This window comes from Vidua macroura, chromosome 1 (genome assembly GCF_024509145.1).
Source record: "Vidua macroura isolate BioBank_ID:100142 chromosome 1, ASM2450914v1, whole genome shotgun sequence".
Taxonomy (NCBI): domain Eukaryota; kingdom Metazoa; phylum Chordata; class Aves; order Passeriformes; family Viduidae; genus Vidua; species Vidua macroura.
The window spans coordinates 95,805,748-95,823,732 of record NC_071571.1 but is presented as its reverse complement, the minus strand read 5'-3'; the positions used below and the strand labels follow the sequence as shown (position 1 = coordinate 95,823,732).

Below are 17,985 nucleotides of genomic sequence, written 5' to 3'. Positions count from 1 at the left end.
CCAAAGAAACCCTCAAACTAATTTCCGAAATTAGCCTTGTAGCCCTATGCTCACTTATACCTAGCAGTCCTGCTGGTGTCTGTTGCATTTATTTGTACTGAAATGGAATCTTAGAGTAAAGTTAATGCTCAACTGTTAAGAATGTGATTGAGTAATGTAGTGGGATTTGGTTTGTATTCAAGACAAATGGAGAATCAGATAACACTCAGATTGTTTTGCCTCATTTATTTGAATTAAAGGTAGGAGATTACATGAGCATTTGAATTCTATATTTGTAAACAGTCTTTGGGTTTGTGTATAAATTATATTTATATAAATCTGTAAAATTGCTTTTGTGACTTTTGGTTAGAGAAACAAGAATTTTGTTGTCTAAAGACTCTGAGTCAAGATCAGAGCCTGTTCAGTTAGAGGCTGTTTAGAAACACCGAGCACAGGCTCCACCCCCAAAGGAGATGGAGTCATGATGAAGGAGCACAAAGTTAGGAGAGATGTCATATTAAGGTGAAGTCTTGTCTGTAGGGCTAGTAGTATAGTCCACAGTCCATGATGCACTCTTCAGTGCTCTGTCCTTTACAAAATCACACATATCCCTCAAGACTAGGCAACTTCCAGCTAACTTACATTTCCACTGAGAGCCCATGATGAGCTGCTTTTTCCCATCCTCTCTTGTAAAGGTTAGCACAGGCAGTATGTAGCATATGTTTTATATTGTATTTTTAAGTGACATTATACTTAAAGATTATTTCTTCATTTGAACTTCTAATTTGCTTCATTAGGCATCAGGTAGGTGAAATGAAAACTTAGTTGGATGATCAAATAAACATATAATCTAGTCTATTATGTACCTGGGACACAGCTAAATTCTTAACATTAATCTTTTTTCCCTTAAGTAATCAGCAGCATCTGCTTTTAAGAGGTTCCCAAATTCTAGTAGATCCTGATGAAGTATGGTTTACTTCCTCAGGTGAACAGCCCAGTTCCTCAGATTAAGTGTTCTGTTTACCTGTGGAAAGCACTCCTTCAGATGCTGTACTTCTGAGTAAACTTTTGCTTAGATCAGATACATCTTTCAAGGTTTGTGCCTTTGTACTGTGTTTTCTATATGGAAAGAACACACAGAAAGAAAACATTAGCATGTAAAAAAAGGACTGATCCAGGAGCATCCCTGCAATGTTTTTCACTTAAAAAATAATTTAATATAGCCTTTTGATTCCTCTTAGAGAGGGTTTCTACACTGGAGAACACTATGTGTAGCAGTTTCAGAGAAAATTCAGCAAAATGTACAGTCTCTGTAATCCCCTTCCTCAGCCCAATGCCACCCTGCCCATATCCATCTTTCTATGCCTTTATGTTTTATAAGCTTTTTACCAAAGACCTGTGAGTTTACAGCAGTGTCAGTGCTGTGATACTTTTGCAGAGCCCAGAAATACAGCAAACATAACCACAAAAATTTGTTACTACCACTACTGTTCTGCTGCTGCCCTTCTGCTGAAGGCCACCACTCCCACAGCTTTGGGGATTACCACTTCCAGCATCTGTGAGAACACATCAGCATTCCTCAGCTGCTTCTTTGTTCTGTAAATTTCCCAATCTGACCATCCAGGAGCCACTCCACCATTTGCACTCATCACCTGAGCTGGGACTGAAGCCCCTTTGCAGCTACACACTCCACACTTACGGAGTCAGACCAGATTTCTCTATTAGCTTGAGCCTGGATTTCCCATAGCAAAGTCTCAGATGTCTAAATCCTTCAAATAATTCAATCACGGTGCAATAACTAAGCAACAAAATAACAGCTCAAGTTGGGTGCCTCTCAGGAGGGGCCACAGACAAAGAAAAACTGGGGGTTTTATACCCTTACAGTGTAAGTGTACAAAGTCTGGGGTGCTCAGCCCCTGCTGTGTCTCTGAGTGTTCCGTTCACCTGGCTGGGCCACAGGTCCCTGTGCCCTTGGTTATGCAGAGGCTTGGCGTTTCACATCCCCTTGTCAGGGACTTCCATCACCCAGAGCTCAACCTGCAGCAGCTTGCACTACATCTGCACACCCAGCTACCTGCACTAAATGTGTCCTTCAACATCTGTACAGTCTCAGCTTCAAAGAGTCAATCTGCTTTCACTGACAGTCTACACCAGGTGCAGCTAGGCTTGTTCTTAGAAATGAGCAGAACTTTAGCTAGCCCTCTTTTCAGTAACTAAATGCAGTTCTTTGGAAGTGCTTTGTGCCTGAGCACCAGCGTGGCTGCTATACAGGTGTACAGTGAAATGTTTTGAAGTCATGCGTTTCCTTTAGAAACGTGCCATTCTGTAGTTAGAGACAATGGCTCCTAGTTTAGATATCTCTTGCACCAGCTGTTCATCCTATCAGTCTTGATCTTTGCCTAGCAAGCTACATCACTGAGGACAAATCACAGAATCACAGGATGAGTCAGGTTGGAAGAGAGTACAGTAGGTCATTTGGTCCAACCTCATGGCACAGGATTGTGTCCAGATGGTTCTTGAATATCTCCAGTGGGGGAAAACTCCACAACGTCTCTGGGCAACCTTTTCCAGTGCATGATCGCCTGCACAGTAAAGAAGTTCTTCCTCATGTTCAGGAGTAACTTTCTGTGCATCAGAGTCTGCCTATTGCCTGTTGTCTTATTGCTTGGCATGACCAAGAAGAGCCCGGCTCCATCCTCCTGACATCCTCTCTTCAGATTCTTATAGACATTGATAGGGTCCCTTCTCAGTCATCTCTTCTTGAGGCTGAACAGGCCCAGCTCCCTCAGAAGCTTTCCTTGTAAAAAGAGATGGTCCAGCCCCTTGATCAACTTCGTTGCCCTCCACTGGAGCTGCTCCAGGAGCTCCATGTCTCTCTTGCATTGAGAAGCCCAGAACTGGATACAGCACTCCAAATGTTGCCTCACTAGGGCTGAGTAGAGGGGTGGGATCACCTCACTTGAACTGCTGGCAAAGCTCTTCCTAATGCACCACAGGACACCATTGGCCTTGTTGACCACAAGGGCACTGCTGGCTCATGGACATCTTGTTGTGCACTAGGGCCCCCAGATCCTTCTCTGTAGACTTGCCCTCCAGCAGGTCAGTCCCCAGTCTGGGTTGGTGTGTGTGGTCATTCCTCCCCAGGTGCAGGACCCTCTATTTGCCTTTGTTGAATTTCAGACAGTTCTTCTCTGCCCATCTCTCCAACCTGCTGAAGTCTTTTTGAAGGCCTGCATGGAAATCTATTCCTGAAATCTAAGATTTTTTTCTCTTGGAAACAAAATTACTTGGATTTTCCCTAAACCAGCTTTTCTCTCTAACCTCTTGACTCACTAGCACAGGGGATCTGCTACGTTGCTACTCTTTCTGCCACCTAACTTTTTAGTGAGATGCTGAGATGTACAGTCACAATGTACAGTTTCAAGGATGCAGTAATGGGTGGTAAGCTACAAAAGGGAAGGGGGGGTACAAGTGTAGCTGTGTTGCAGAAAATGGATTGGAGAGCATTCACAGTGTAATCCTGATGTAACCTCAGACTCAATGCCTAAGTTTAGATTTAAGCTTTTCCTGTCATGTATTCTTGCAACAAATTTCATATGTAAGAAAACAACCCCAACTATTCCATTTAGATGTAGTGTTTTAATTTTCCAGTGGTTATGCTCTCTTCAAAACAGCTGAAAAACGTTCTCCAAAAGCCTAGATGAAGCTTATGTGATTTCACATGCATAAAAATTATTTCTTTATCATCCATTTACATGAGACCATTTTTATTATTTTTTAGAAGTCTGTAACTTGGTCTCCCATTTTGCTCTTTAAACTAGCCTTTCCTAGGAGTAACTTCAGTTTCTTTATAAGCATTGCAAATGATGAATAAGTGGATAAAGCAAACAATTCTCTAAGAAACCTTTTTTTAATAATAATAAAAGTGACGCAGGGAGAGAGCGCATCTCTTCATCTTTTTCCATTTTTTGTCTGTGCTTCTGGGCCATATTATCTAGCCTGAGAAAAGCTTGTGGGAGCGTGTGTGTGTGTGTGTGTGTGTTTATTTATGTATAAACAAACTTGTGAGTAAAATTGTGTAGGGTGGTAGTAAAATATCTGCTTAGTTCAGTGTATCATGAAGCACAAGGCCAAAAGTGGAATGATTCTACTCCTTGAGAAAGGTGTTTGTATATAACCACATGTATCTTAGGGACATTTGATTGCATTTTGATTTTTTTCCCTTTTTTTTTATGCTTGTGCAGGATGTAATGGGGAAAAAATATTCCATCATTCTTATTTTCTTCTGAAGAGGCTCTGCTGCCACAAGCCATGTCGATTTCAGGCCTCTGCTCAAGTTTGCTGAAACCGCTGTTTGCCTGAGGAAATCATAACATTTATGAACTTGATTCCTTGTAGCTATGCATATGCAATTTGGGGTGCCTCATTTTCAGCCAATGGATTCACGCTGCATCAGTGTCAAACCACTGGAAGTGCAAACAGAATCAGATTTACAGGATCATTGAACTCCTTGGTGATTAATGAAATTCTTAATTCTGAAAGTGTGACAGGAGGATAATCTTGACAATATTTCCCCCTGCTTTCTGTGGGTAGAAGGATTTGAAGCAGACAGTAGGACTTGGGGGTCCTGACTTGTTCCATTACAGTGATTCACTTGTTCAGGCTGGAATGTCCCATGTAAATCCCTTCTCCTTTCCCACATGCACCTGTACCTCATGCTTCTGTAGCTGGAGGAGATCCTCATGCTAGAGAGTTAAACTGTACTTCCACTACTCAGAGTCTGGCCAAGAACCAGAATATTCCCTTATTTTAAGCTAGTCCTGAAGGAACAGTGCCAATTCCCAGTGCCTTCAACATTGCTCTTGAAAGGTGGGAATTAAAAGAACTGAACTCTGTTTCTGTGCCTTAGCTTTTGCACTTATAAAATTAAGTTAGCAGCAGTTGCCTTTCTGCATTAAAGATTTTGAGATTGACTTACAAAAGAGCATAATATAATTGGCAAGATGAACATCTAACAGCATAGAGTGGCTGAATGAATACAGGAACATGGTCTCAGTTTTGCTGTTTGCTGTTTTATTCCCTATAAACCTCAGTGTGGAAGGAGACAGTGCCTATACAGTAGTTCTTTCTTCTAGTAACTGCTATATGTACCATTAAAGATAACATGTAGTTTTTTGACAGATCTGCCAAGATGTCTAATTACACACAAGCTCATCTTCATGGCTGAGAGTTTAGATTCCTGAATAAAAGTTAGACAGATCAGTATTTACCATGGTGGGCCTGGTCTTCTGTTATTAATGGTTGCCAATATGGGGTTTTGGGTTTTTTTTTTAGAATCTGGTGGCTATGCCTTTTATTATATGCATTATAACTAGCCGTGCAACTGGGACTCTCAGGGCCCTCAGTGGTTTGGTGTTAGTGAAAATGAGCAAGTACAAGCTGCAATTAATAAGTTGTGAAGAGACTGATTGTTGCAACTGAAATGGTGAACTGATGTAGTTACCCAAAAAAAGATTGGGAAGCAGTGACCTAACTATCACCCCATGGAGAATGAGGCTGGTCTTAAATTTGTGAAATATCCCTGCTTTACAACACTGACTATAAGAAAGAATTCTGTTAAAAGTTAATGGAGGAGTTCCAATGGAACCCTATTAGATTCTTCCACCATTAAATGACTGATACAGACTTTAAATGGATGTTTTAACTAGGCATTGTTATCAAAAGGACTATTGCACAAATTAAAAGCGGGCCCATAATCAGTGAAGAGAAGCTGGATTTACTCCTCTGCCTTTGGCATGGGGGATTCTGTGTGTGTTTGTGTGTACAAGTAAAGGAATGGAGAAAATGGTGAAGGAGAGGAAAATGGTAGAAATAGTAATTAGAAAAGAGAAATGGAACATTTACATTTTCAGAAATATACAAAAGTTTTCAAGTGAAAGTATTATATGGGTAAAGTAGGTGATATACACTGAGATTTTATCTATTGAGCAAATATGGGACAAGAAAAGGGGAAGAGTCTCCTCTCAAGATTCTGCAAGATACTAGGTGTCCTGAACTTCCATTAAATAGAGTTGAGGGGTGGCCTTGCCTCTGAAAAAGCTCAGACATCATAAACTCGTCTAGTGTAATTCTGATCCTGGGCAGGCTGAAGCATCTGTAAATTCTGAATATAAGGCCGCATTTTTGCGCAGCTGCAAAAACAGTGGTTTGTAGTAGAGTCAAGGTAAATTGATTTGGAGCTATCTCCCATTTCCTGCTATGATGGCAATATTCAGTATTTATATGAAGAGTAGAGGATTTGACATTCTGTTTCAAACTCAGATGTTGTCATATTTTAAAGTTTTGTTTTAAAAAGTATCAGGGAAAGAGTTTGCTGTCTCTGAAGTTAAAGCCAGTGAAATTCTGGTTTCTGACATTCTTTTTCTTTCCCATGCAGAATGCATGCCTTTCTGTGGTGCCCCTGCCATGACCCTCTCTCTAACCTGGATAGATTACCCATGAGGGGTCATTTGGTTTCCATCCTTGTGTAGCCATGGCCATCTCATTTAAAGGGACCCTGCCACATAGTTCTTTAAGACCCCTCTGTGATACAGTGACACGTATATATTCTGTTAGCAGATGTCATCTTCATTATTTCCCCATCCTTCCAGTGAGTGAAAGCTCTGTCAAAAAAAAAAAAAAGAAAAAAAAAAAAACAAACAAAAACCAACCCCCCCCCAAAAACCAAAAAAACAACAACAACAACAACAACAAAAAAAAAAAAAAAAAACACCAACCAAAAAACCCCCCAAAAATAAAAAACAAAACAAAAAAAACAGCTCAAAAGGAAAACAGAATAAGGTAGATCATTGCTGTCACTCCATGTCCCATGTGCAAACAAACACTGTGCATATGTGGGGCAGTTGCTCTGTGTTTGCATGGATGTCTTTATGCAGGGGAAGTAAAAAAGTAAGGTGTTTTGCTGTTCAGCCAGAACCAGCTAAATTTGTATCGTGTTTTACTTCAGGACAGTCAGGGTGATATTTATTTTTCACAAATGAGTTTTCCTTTCTTTTCCTTGTTGCTACAAGGCCCTGGATTTTACTTGTCTAAGTACTTCCTATTGAGGTGCTTTAGTACCTCACAAAGTGCTCTTCTGGCCTACTTAAATATGGGACATTATCATGATAGATTGTTTCCTCCTGCTCCCTGATGCCTTCCAGTGTATTGCCAGTTTCTAGCAAATCTTCTGGAGCATGCTTCAGATAAAAGGCTGGTTCAAACCTGGTGGTGGCCCCCTTGGAGACCTTGGCATCTGGCCTACTTGAGTGTCACTGGCTTCTAGAAAAGACTGTCAGTTAGACACAAATGGTTTCAAACACATTTTATTTTGTGACATGGCTTATTGGCCAGTAGAATAAGAGCATCTGAGCCTTCTCCTCTCACTTGTAGTAAAAACTTCAGACTTGGCATAAACTGCTTTTTTTTAGAGAAGGGCAGGTCTAGATCTTTTCTCTCTAAGGCACTGAACTAGTTTAATTGAAAGAACAATTTGATTTGCTGCTGTAGCTGCTGCTACAATGAAATAGCTTGGAATGCTAGCAAATTTTTACTTCTCTCACCCAAAGCAAGGATTTAATACTGGCAGGTGAACCTGTGAAGGCTGCTATCAAGTATACAGAGACAATAACTGTCTTGGAGGTGGAACTTTGTCAATATTTTTTGCCTTGGGCCAAAAAACATTCACAATAATGGAGTGCTAAAGCCCTGCTCAGAAATGTTACAGCTAGGAAAAGGGGAATTTATTCCAAGTTTTAGAGTGCAGTATTTTGGTAGGATGTGTGGTTTCTTAATCATCCTTATGTTGAAGCATCAACCATCAAGACATCTGCTGGACACTCACAGGTTTGCTTCTTGTTCAATAAGAGCTGTCCTTATATTTAAGGTCATGCAAAGCTGGCTACGTGACTGACCTTATCATGTGTGTTGTCATGCATGTTTGAACCAAAATCTCTTCCTGTGCTCTGTAACCTGGGCAGAGGAATTATTTTAAAATTATTTTTAAATATCCATAGTGGGACAGGGGAGAGAAAATTCCAAATTACAATGCTGAGAAATTGAATAGATGTTTGCAATCTACTTTGCCTGTTTCTTTCTGAAATGATTATGAGATGATAATCATAAAATGATTGGGAGAAAAGATAATAGAAGCCTCTTGGGATTGTTCATATAATGTGAGTATTTTATAGTGTCATAAATAGCAAGCCAACTGAGCTCTTATAAACTTATTTTATTAATGCACATTGATTTATAATTATAATTATTAAGCCCAGGAATGCAGACAAATGCATGCTGTTTGGAAGCAGGTAAACAATTAAAGAAGTAGCTCTTAGAGACGATGGGCAAAAGCAGGCAAGAGGGAGGGAACTCTGTGCTCAGGAGTTTGCCCGTGCCAAGGTTGAGTTTCTCCTGTCTAATGCTGTGGTAGACTATGCAAAATGCTGCATCTTCCCCTTTACCTATATTTGAAAATAAAGATTAACAATATGAGGCAACATATCTTTTGAAAAAGTTGTTAGGTGCAGGGATCTAGGGTTTTTTGGGCACTGGTCAGATTTTTTGCACTGTGCAAAGTGCAGAAAGACTTTTGTTTGGTAAGTCATGCAGGAAAGTCTCTTCACTGATCCAAGCTCTGGCAGTAAACTGAGCTCTAGCACTGCCAGCTTTTTAGCTGTGTCTTTGATGCCAGTATATAAGTGCAGAAGTAAACAAAAAGGCACCATATTAGTTTCAGCTGTTTCAAACAATCAGCAAAGAAATACCAGTAAATGGTGTTTTCTAAATTAAAAAAAAAAAAAAAAAAGAAAACAAAAAAACAAAACAAAACAAAACAAAAAAAACACCACCACACCAAAACTAAAAAATACCTTAAAACCCTGAACATTATTTTCCTGAAGTCTTTTAAGGCAGAATTAAAATAGTTTGAGATTAGGTGACTGTATTGTCTTAAAGGCAGGAAAAGTTAACACTCTAAACCAACATTCTCTGCATGATACATTATTTTTACTGAGTTCCAATACTGAATTTTTTTTCAAATATAAGCTTATGCTCTGAAAGCATAATTGGAACTAGATATTTAGCTTACTGTGTATTATGTTTCAACCAGCTTAGGAAGTTCTAGCTTTCTGTAATGATCTGTAATACTTTGGGGTATTCAGTCCTCATTTTGTATGGCTTCTCATGTTGTTATTGAGGCTCAGGTCCTTTTTTTGCAACTGTGAACCCATCTGTATGTGTTTCTCTGATGTGGATTTGGGTCCTCCACATGTATGTATGCATGCCAGAAAGACAGTAACCTAATTTCTCAAGGGTTAAGCATATGCCTTTCTTTAAGTATGTGAGTATTCCCAGGGCATTTTAAAATTGTTTCTAGGTTTTAAGTAATGAATTGTCTTGAAATCTGCACCCTTAAATCTCAGATTTGTATTTGTAGATTGGTTGCAGGAAAGGAAGATCCTGACCATGAGTGGCAGTCAGCTCTCTGATACACAGAGGAAGCTTATTCCAGAACTTGATGGTGTTTTCCTATGAATCAACAGGTATTATGGTGTAAGGAGCTTGGATATGTCAATCCAACCAGATTCTGGTGGCTGCTTAAGACTGTATGAAATATCTGGATGTCTTTTGGTTGTAAGTGCAGTCCCACCCAAAGAGTCAAGAAGTGCATTTTATTAGCTATCCAAGGTTTTCTATTTTAAAGGTGCCTAAGTGTGCGCCACAAATCTTTCACAATAGATCCAGTATTGTTTGTTATTTCTTAAGTAATAGAATAGCCACTAATAGAATGTTGTATTTTTCTTCAGATAGGAAAAACCAAGTCATGAAATTCAGATTTTATTTTCCATTACAGCTGCAAAATATTGTCAGGTATATGTATAGTATTTTTTGTAAGCAGATGTGGGATTAAAATATTTGTTGCAGGTAATTTGCTTGCTTACTGTTTCTCAGTTAAGTAAGAATATTCATATCAATATTGATGAAAAATGAGTATCCTCTGTGGTTTCATGACCTGTTGTTTTAGTATTCTAGCATATTCACGGGGTTCCCTGTTGAAATGAATTCATGTGTGAATCAGAAAAAACAAACCCTCATGGATTTGTATTTTGCCATCCACACACTTGGTAATTTTTATGAAAAGACCAAACAGCAAAAGGCAAAGCCTCGAGGTCTCCCCTCACATTTTAGCGAAGATTTAACAGCAGGATGACATAGTGAATAAGGGCCTTCTTCTGTGATTTGCTCAGTACCTCCTATGATTTATCCTTGGTGCCAATAAGGGCAGGCAGTATTTTGCAGAGGGTATGCATCCCATGGTAGAAGCAGGTCCTAAGAGTTTTACGAGGTGCACAGTGAAACGCTAACAAAAGCTGTAATCTGAACATCCCTACACTTCTCCAAATAAAAGGAACAAATGTGTTTTATATTGTGACATTTGCCTTTTTGTTTGTTTGTTTTTGTGTTGCTGTAGCTGATGTCCATGCTACCTAACTGTATCGAACAGTATGGACTAAGTCACTCGCCATCGCCAAAGAGCTGGGGACCCAGCGGGGGATGCGCTGGGACAACACTCCTGTTAGTGAAACATATTCCAGTGCAGGCTGGATGAGAACTTGCTGTGCCCTGCAGTGGGTGGGAAAGCACTGTCTGATAACACCTGTCAGGCCCCTCTCCTTCACCTGTAACTTCATGAATTCTTTTCCCTACATTGCCAGTGCCTGTATTCTGCACCAAGGAGTACATAGATGCTAAGACTGAACTATTAAAATGAAACAGTATTTGAGCTTTTCAAGCACGAACTAACAAGAGACGAAAACACTTTTTCTGCTCATTTCCTTTAATGGTCTCCACAACCCACTCAAACTAAAATAATTGTAAAAAAATCTAACATTTTCTTTGGAACAAAGAGGTGATTTTCTTCTTTCTCCTCTCTCTCCTTTCACACAGATGATTTTAAGCATCTAGGTCTAGACAGCTCTGATGAAAGCTGTTTCTCAAATGTTTGTATGCCACTGATTTTACATTATTGGATCTCTTATCCTCTAACCTTGTATCTTTTTTTTTTTTTTTTCAGCCTGGCTAGGGGAATAGTTGCTGGATCAAAAAGGTGCAAGTAGTGGGCCAAATTCTGTTCCTTCGTACATGAGTTTGGACCTGTCTTAGTAAATATAGAATTAGATTTTGCTTTTATCTGTTTTTCTTCATGCACATAGTTTTTTTTTTCAAAATACACTGTGTTTATGCACAGATGTTTGTTATCATAGCAGTAATTTTTCTTCTTTGTTGGTTTTGGTAGCTCTAGGAACATTTGCCTGTGCAGGGACAGCTTGCTCCTGCTGTTTCTCCTGCACTTTTCCAGATACCAAGTCACATGAGAAAATATATCACAGTGTGTTTTTGTGGTACTACATTTTGGTTAGCTATTGATGTGCCTTCCACAGTTGTTCTGTATGGGCAAAAGTGTGACTAAACTGAAGTATCAGAGGTCATACAGAGAAGATAATGATGTCTGGCCATAATGCTAACAATAGTAGTACTTACCTGGAACAGAGTAAATGAGAATTTAGTGAGGAGTGCTCTTTGTCTGTTTAGATGTCTCTTCAGGATTGCAATTTGTCTTCTTATTAAGACATGGCTACACTACAAAAATGTTCAAGAATTCATGTTCTCCCTGCTATTTGATTATAGTGTCCATAAACTTCCAAGAAGCATCACCTGCCGTAAAGTCAACAAAAAACAAAGACAGAATTAAAGAAAACCCCGAGTATTTTCAGCAGTTCATGACTGGCTCCAACATCATCTACAAAAAGGCTCACATATTTATCTATCCAAAAAAAAAAAAAGCTTCCTTGGATAAGCACATACATGTGCTATGACTTTCTCATGTTCTGGCAAAGATAACGCCTCTGATTCAGAGCCTTTTACCTGCCTAACTGAGCTCTGCCTGTATAATCAATGGGGAAGTGGGACCTTCTTATATGGAATTAATTTCCAGGTTTCTCTTTGCTGCTATTGACAAATATTTTGTCATTAATATTTAACAGTGTTTAAAATGAAATAAAATGCAGGAAATTATAGCCAAGGCATTTTTGGTAAACATTATAGCATTTTAATGTTAATCTGAAGCAATTAAAGGCCAGATCTCAAACAGATGAAAACACCCTACGTCTCCAGTGTTCAAAGACAAGTTAGTTGAAAATGATTTCTGAAAAAGCCACAAGCTATTGATTGTATTATTTGTGAGCATGGTTATTTTGAGCATCTTAAATGCTATTCCGTTTTCCTGTCCTTAAAGCAAACACACAAGCAAAACCACAGACAATATGCAGGAACTTGCTGCTGCTTTCACTTGACAATGGTGTTTCATTGCTGCCTTTTTGTGGTTAGAATAACTGAGTTGAGGGTAATGGCACATCAAATAAAAGCTATGAAAGGCCATGTCTTTTGAAAAAGAAAATAAAAAGTTGTAAATAGAAGACAGGACTGAAAATTAGAATGATAAATTGAAAAATAATGTGATTGAACTTTTTTCTGAAAATACAGTTGAATTTGCTGCCATTATTTAAGCTACAGCACTATGAACAGTGACTTTTTTTGGGAGAAAAAATTCTAGGAATTTTATTCCTCTGCATTTCTATTTGTTTCCTGGCATCTTCTGATGATGCTTTTCTCTATTTTTTTCCGTTATTATTTGCTAAATATATTATGACATTTTATTTAGCTTGGTCGAGAGCTTTGAGACCTCTGTGTGGCTTCCCCATTCTAGCAATTTCACAAATAAATCACCGATCATTGTGCAGAAATACCACAGTTTACATGAAGACAGAATAATTGTTATGTAGAAGAAGCAGGTTTATACTGGATAGTTGGATTACTGCATCTGTAGGTATGAGTACAGAATACACCCGCTCATATCTTTCTTTTTAATTAGCACCAAGTAGTTTTTATTAAAGCAATGTGTTACAGAGGAATTTTGGAAGTACATTGGTAGAATCTATATTATTCAATATGAAATTTCATTTTATGGACATATGTTTTTTCTGCATGTGTAAAATTAGGATATGTTGTTAGTGTTTTGTTAATTTCCAGATAATTAAACATTATTATCTATTTACCAATGGATAGATGTGATCTGTTTACAATATCAGAGATGTATATAAAGCACCCAGCTATAGTTGAAGCTCTAATTAAAATACATCATTGTTTGTCATGGTTTTAAGGTGAAAATTAAAAAGCGTTGCCAAATTAATCTTCAATCAAGAGTTCATTAATTAGCTAACCTTCTGTAAATGGGCTGCAGTTTGATGACAGCTCACTAAAGGACCATTTAAATGAATTCCTGATTGTATCAATCAGACAGGGGAAAAGAATTAGATTTGTGGCTCTTTTGCAGTAGCTCCTGCAAACATTTTCCCAACATTTAATGCACACAATGGATGTTAAACTATTTTAAAGTGATGAATCCTTTTTATTACTGTCCCAAACTCTGTTACTTCTTGCTGTATATCAAGAGGAACGTATAAGGCTGCCAAGGTTTCATGATCCTGAACAGAATATTGCAGAGGAATATGCTTTATAACATAGTAATAAGCAGTTGCTTGAAATAACATCATAACTTACCATGAGAAAAACGTTTTGAACAAATTATTGATTATATAATAGTCTTTAGTAAAATTTACTTTGCATCTGTCATGAATTTTAAAATATGAGGGCTTAAGTGGTCAGGTACTTCAGTTGCTTTTGTGCTGGCAACATAAAATTTCTGTACCTCTAGACTATCTGGAAATGTCTGCCATGAAAGTGACAAATTAAAGATGCTAGTGCTAGATAAGGGTATATTTCTGTGCTACTTTAGTGCACGTAGTATCTATCTAGACCCATCATGAGGGTGAAAAAAGAACTTTAGAATGGGTTGCAGAAGTTAATACTTGATTTGGCATCTCCTTTTGAGGTATATAGGTGGGATTGCTTTAGTAGGATTTTGGTTTTTGTGCATATATTTAGTCTGTATGTATGCCTTTTGTGGTTCTGTGTGAACATGTGTTTTATGAAAAGTACGGTCAAAATAACAGTCTCTATTTACTCTTGCCAAAAGTTCTCCTTCTAAACTCTGCATAAACACACATTTAGTTAACATTTGGGTTGGTTGTCATCTTCGTGAAATAAAATGGGTTGGTTTTTTTGGGAGGTTGGGTGCAGTTATTTAGTCATTAGGTTCATATACTCAAAGCACTTTGAAACAAAAGTGCTAATTAAGGCCAAGAAAGATTGAGTGTCAAAGCACTAAGTGAAATACTGCATTTCATGACATTGTAAGTTTCTACAAATTGAAAAGCCATGGTGATTTTTTTTTTCACCTGTAGAAGTATTTCCATTTTTTTAGTATTACATATATTGATATTATTAACCAGTTATCTGTAATTGATGTAATATTCTCAAGTATTGTAAGATACCTTCCTGTTTTGTTTAGAAGGATGTTAAAATACAACTTAAGTTGAATTACTGTTTTTCTGACCAGTGGAGAATTGTACACTTTTGTTATGATCTGCCATGAGGCAGAGCAAGATCATAACCTTGTCCAGCACTGCTACATCTGCTAAGACTATCCTGCCAATTAAACCAAAGACCTGGTGTGGGCTTTTTTCTTAGTCAAGGTGTTTATATCTAACATTTTATTCAGATACAGTAACCTAGTATGAAGGAAAATCAGGTGTTTTTTTTCTTTTTTTCCTGTGTGCTGATTTGCATATGCATGTCAAATCTAGCTTTGCCATTTTTTATGGTATTGAGGAAAACAAAATGACCTTTACTCAAGTTTTTAAAAGTAGAAGGTTCTTATGTTCTGAATTTTCAGGTGATGGGGGGGAAGAGCTTGGAAGAGCAAGCATTTGCTGATTACGCCACTGATGCTCACAGCAGTCTGATACCGTCTAATACACTAAAACTCTCTATGCCTTCCTGTTATAATTGCATCTCTGCTCAAGGCTACTATAGTTAGGCTACATTAAATCTCATTGTCAGTCAGGCTGCATAAGGCTCAGGAAGCTCACGGGTTGGAGCTGGGCAATGTGATCTTCCTCAAGAGCAACTTCTCACACTGCTACTTGCTTGTCTTCTTGCAGACTGCTACATTACTATGTACATAATGGACACCCCTTACATAAATTATGTAACTTGATTTCTCCCCCTGTCTGACAGACACGATTTGCTTAAAAATAAATATGAGCCTGGCAATCTAGGTTGCCCATTCTCCTTTTAGCTAACTGCACATGTTATTTATCGTATTGAGCTAAAAGAAAAAGCAAAAAGTCACTACTTCACTTATCATCCGGCACAGGGCTCACATGTTGGAGCTGGGTCATGTGCACTTCATATGTATGATAAAATATAGGAGCTTTCAGCAGGCCTTCTATCAAAATAATTATCTAAGCAATTATCTGTGCTATTCAGCTAACTTTTGCTTGCAATGGTGTTTCTGTGCTTTTGTGTTCGTCAACCTTACTGCTTAGTTCTCTTAGGAACTATTAGACTGACAGTTTTCAAATTGTGCAGAAAAGACAAAGAAAGAGAAAAGGGCTTTTTGTAGAAAATTGTGCCTTTATTACAGGTAGTTAATAAGCATTAATATAGTAAAAAATCAATGGGTTAAATGCAGTTGTATGAATTTAACCGGTGCAAAAATTTTGATCCTGTGTGGGTGGTCTGCAATTTCAGAAGGTCGTCTTTAAGAGTCTCAACACTGCAGCTCTTTTCCTCCCAAACGCAATGCTCTGCATTAAAGAGGAAAGGACAAGTAAACCCTGATGTGCTGTACTTTTTTGAATTTTGCAAAAAGATTCCTGATCCTGTAGCTTGATATAAGCAAGAACATAAATGAACTATCCCTGAAGCATGCACCCCAAGATAATATTGTCATTACTATTATTATTATTATTATTACTAATTTAGTGACTTGTTTGCTTCTGTAGATATATATCAAATTAGACATGTTTTAATTTTGGGGTCCTCAAAGGTCTATGTTGATGAGCCTAGGCTTCAGGCAATAGTATCCATTAATTTTGGCATACAGACAGAAGAATTAACACTAATGATTGTATACTTTTAAAAAGATAAAAAACTGATTTATTTTTTGTGAAAATTTGTTCTTGTTGTGTTGTTTTCTTTGGCAGCATCTTCTTTTAAGATACTATTTACATTCAAAGAAATTGGCTTTGTCAAGGGATAACCTTTGTATTATGCAAGGAAAGCCTTACAAGGAAAAAGACAGTCTTTTATTAAAAAGTTTGCTTTTTTGTCATGGCAGTTTTCTTTTAGTGCATCATGGGTGGAGAGAGAAGAACAGTTCATAGGTGGGAAACTCTACTAATGCATCTATATTTAGTGGTTGTATCCTTCCCAGTTACTGGCAAAGTGCTGAGAAAAGTAAACCATGTGCTTTTGTACTGTCATATTTGATTTGGACTATATTCTCACTGTTGTTTGAAGCTAACATGAAACACAGTGTCTGCATGACCCATTTTAGCAGCCCATTATCATAATTTCACTGTCATATGGCCACTGAGTTAATGTACTTACAAATGACAGAGAAAGTGTGTTACATGACCTTAGGGTTTTCAAAAATTAAATGACGTAGGAGGTCGTATTTCAAAGAATTGTTAAAGATTAGGGTTCTGGGCAGTCAGCTTTTGGCTTTTTTCTTCTACTCACCTTAAATTGTCATAGCGTGTACCAAGAAGGTACCTTTATTTCTTGATAGACAAAAATACTAAAATATTAACTTTTTTCAAGCTCTGGATTTTAGTCATTAGCCTAATAATTTTGAGTCATGTTAAAGGTTGAATGCAGTCCTTTTTAATTATTTTAATTTTTTTTTCATTGTAAATCATCCATCTTCTTGGTATAACGTAAGTTAAATTGTCTATTGTATTGTCTCTTATTTTGCCAGGTGGGGATTCCTATTTGTTCATTTTGTTGTTTTTCTTAAAGGAGTTATTTTGAATGTATCAAGCAAAGCAAGTATGTTTCCTAGGTTTGCTGCAATGGAGCTATCTTCTGGTTGATCATGTGATGCGGTAGTACAGGGAATAATTTTGGTTTGAAAAATAACCTTTTTAATAAACGGCTTTCTTAATTTGAGTATAAACTAGATCTGAATGTGTTTCTTAATTTAAGCAAGTGACATTGGCATTTTATCAGAGCCCAGTGTCCCTACACTTCCCAAATTTTATGGTGTCATGAACCTACATTGCTAAAACCCACCACAGTGAGTGATTGATGTTTCTTTCATCACAGAAGGGGTTACATTGAGGGTAAACCACAATGGCTATGATATATATTCAGTAAGTGAGGAAACGGCAGGAGAAACCACAAACATGTAGTCCAAGTGGCATATCCTCACCTTTTCCTCATAAAGTTTGGTATTGAAACCAACTGCCTTATCTTTCCTTTACCCTTGTGAAGTTGGGAAATCCTGTAGGCAGCACTCTGCATGAAAGGCCTCTCCAAGGCTCTCCTGCTTGAACTAGAGTTACACAAACAAACAGTATCTTTTCCCCTAGAAATAGACGGAAGTCTGTCTTATTGTAAAAAACCCAACCAACTGAACAAACAAACTCCCCAGCCTTTGTTGTGACTAATATATTCTCTGAAAGTGAAACTGTATGACAAGCAGAAGGAATCCCATAATTTTACTTAAGGACTTATTTGGCAATGCTAGAAACATAAAGTGGGACAAGGATCTCCCTGAGCTGGATCTCCTTTACAACCAAGTAATTTGTGACTCTTGAGTTGGGTTTGCTCATCTGAGCTTGCTCAGGTGACTTGTGGTGTGTTACAGTGTTGTTGTGGGGTTTGGCGGTTGAGTTGTGTGAGCATCATTTTCACTTGGAAACCTTGTCCAGGCAGAAGCTGCCTTTACATAAGTGGAAATTTTGTCTCAGCAAGGACTGTAGAAGGAATCAATACTCTTCA

The 17,985-nt window shown here is 38.0% G+C and overlaps 1 protein-coding gene across 1 annotated transcript in view; it reads left to right on the top strand.

The window, feature by feature from the left end:
* Window positions 1-17,985, top strand: part of TSHZ1 (teashirt zinc finger homeobox 1) — a 55,502-nt gene that overhangs the window by 21,947 nt on the left and 15,570 nt on the right. The window lies entirely within an intron of this gene.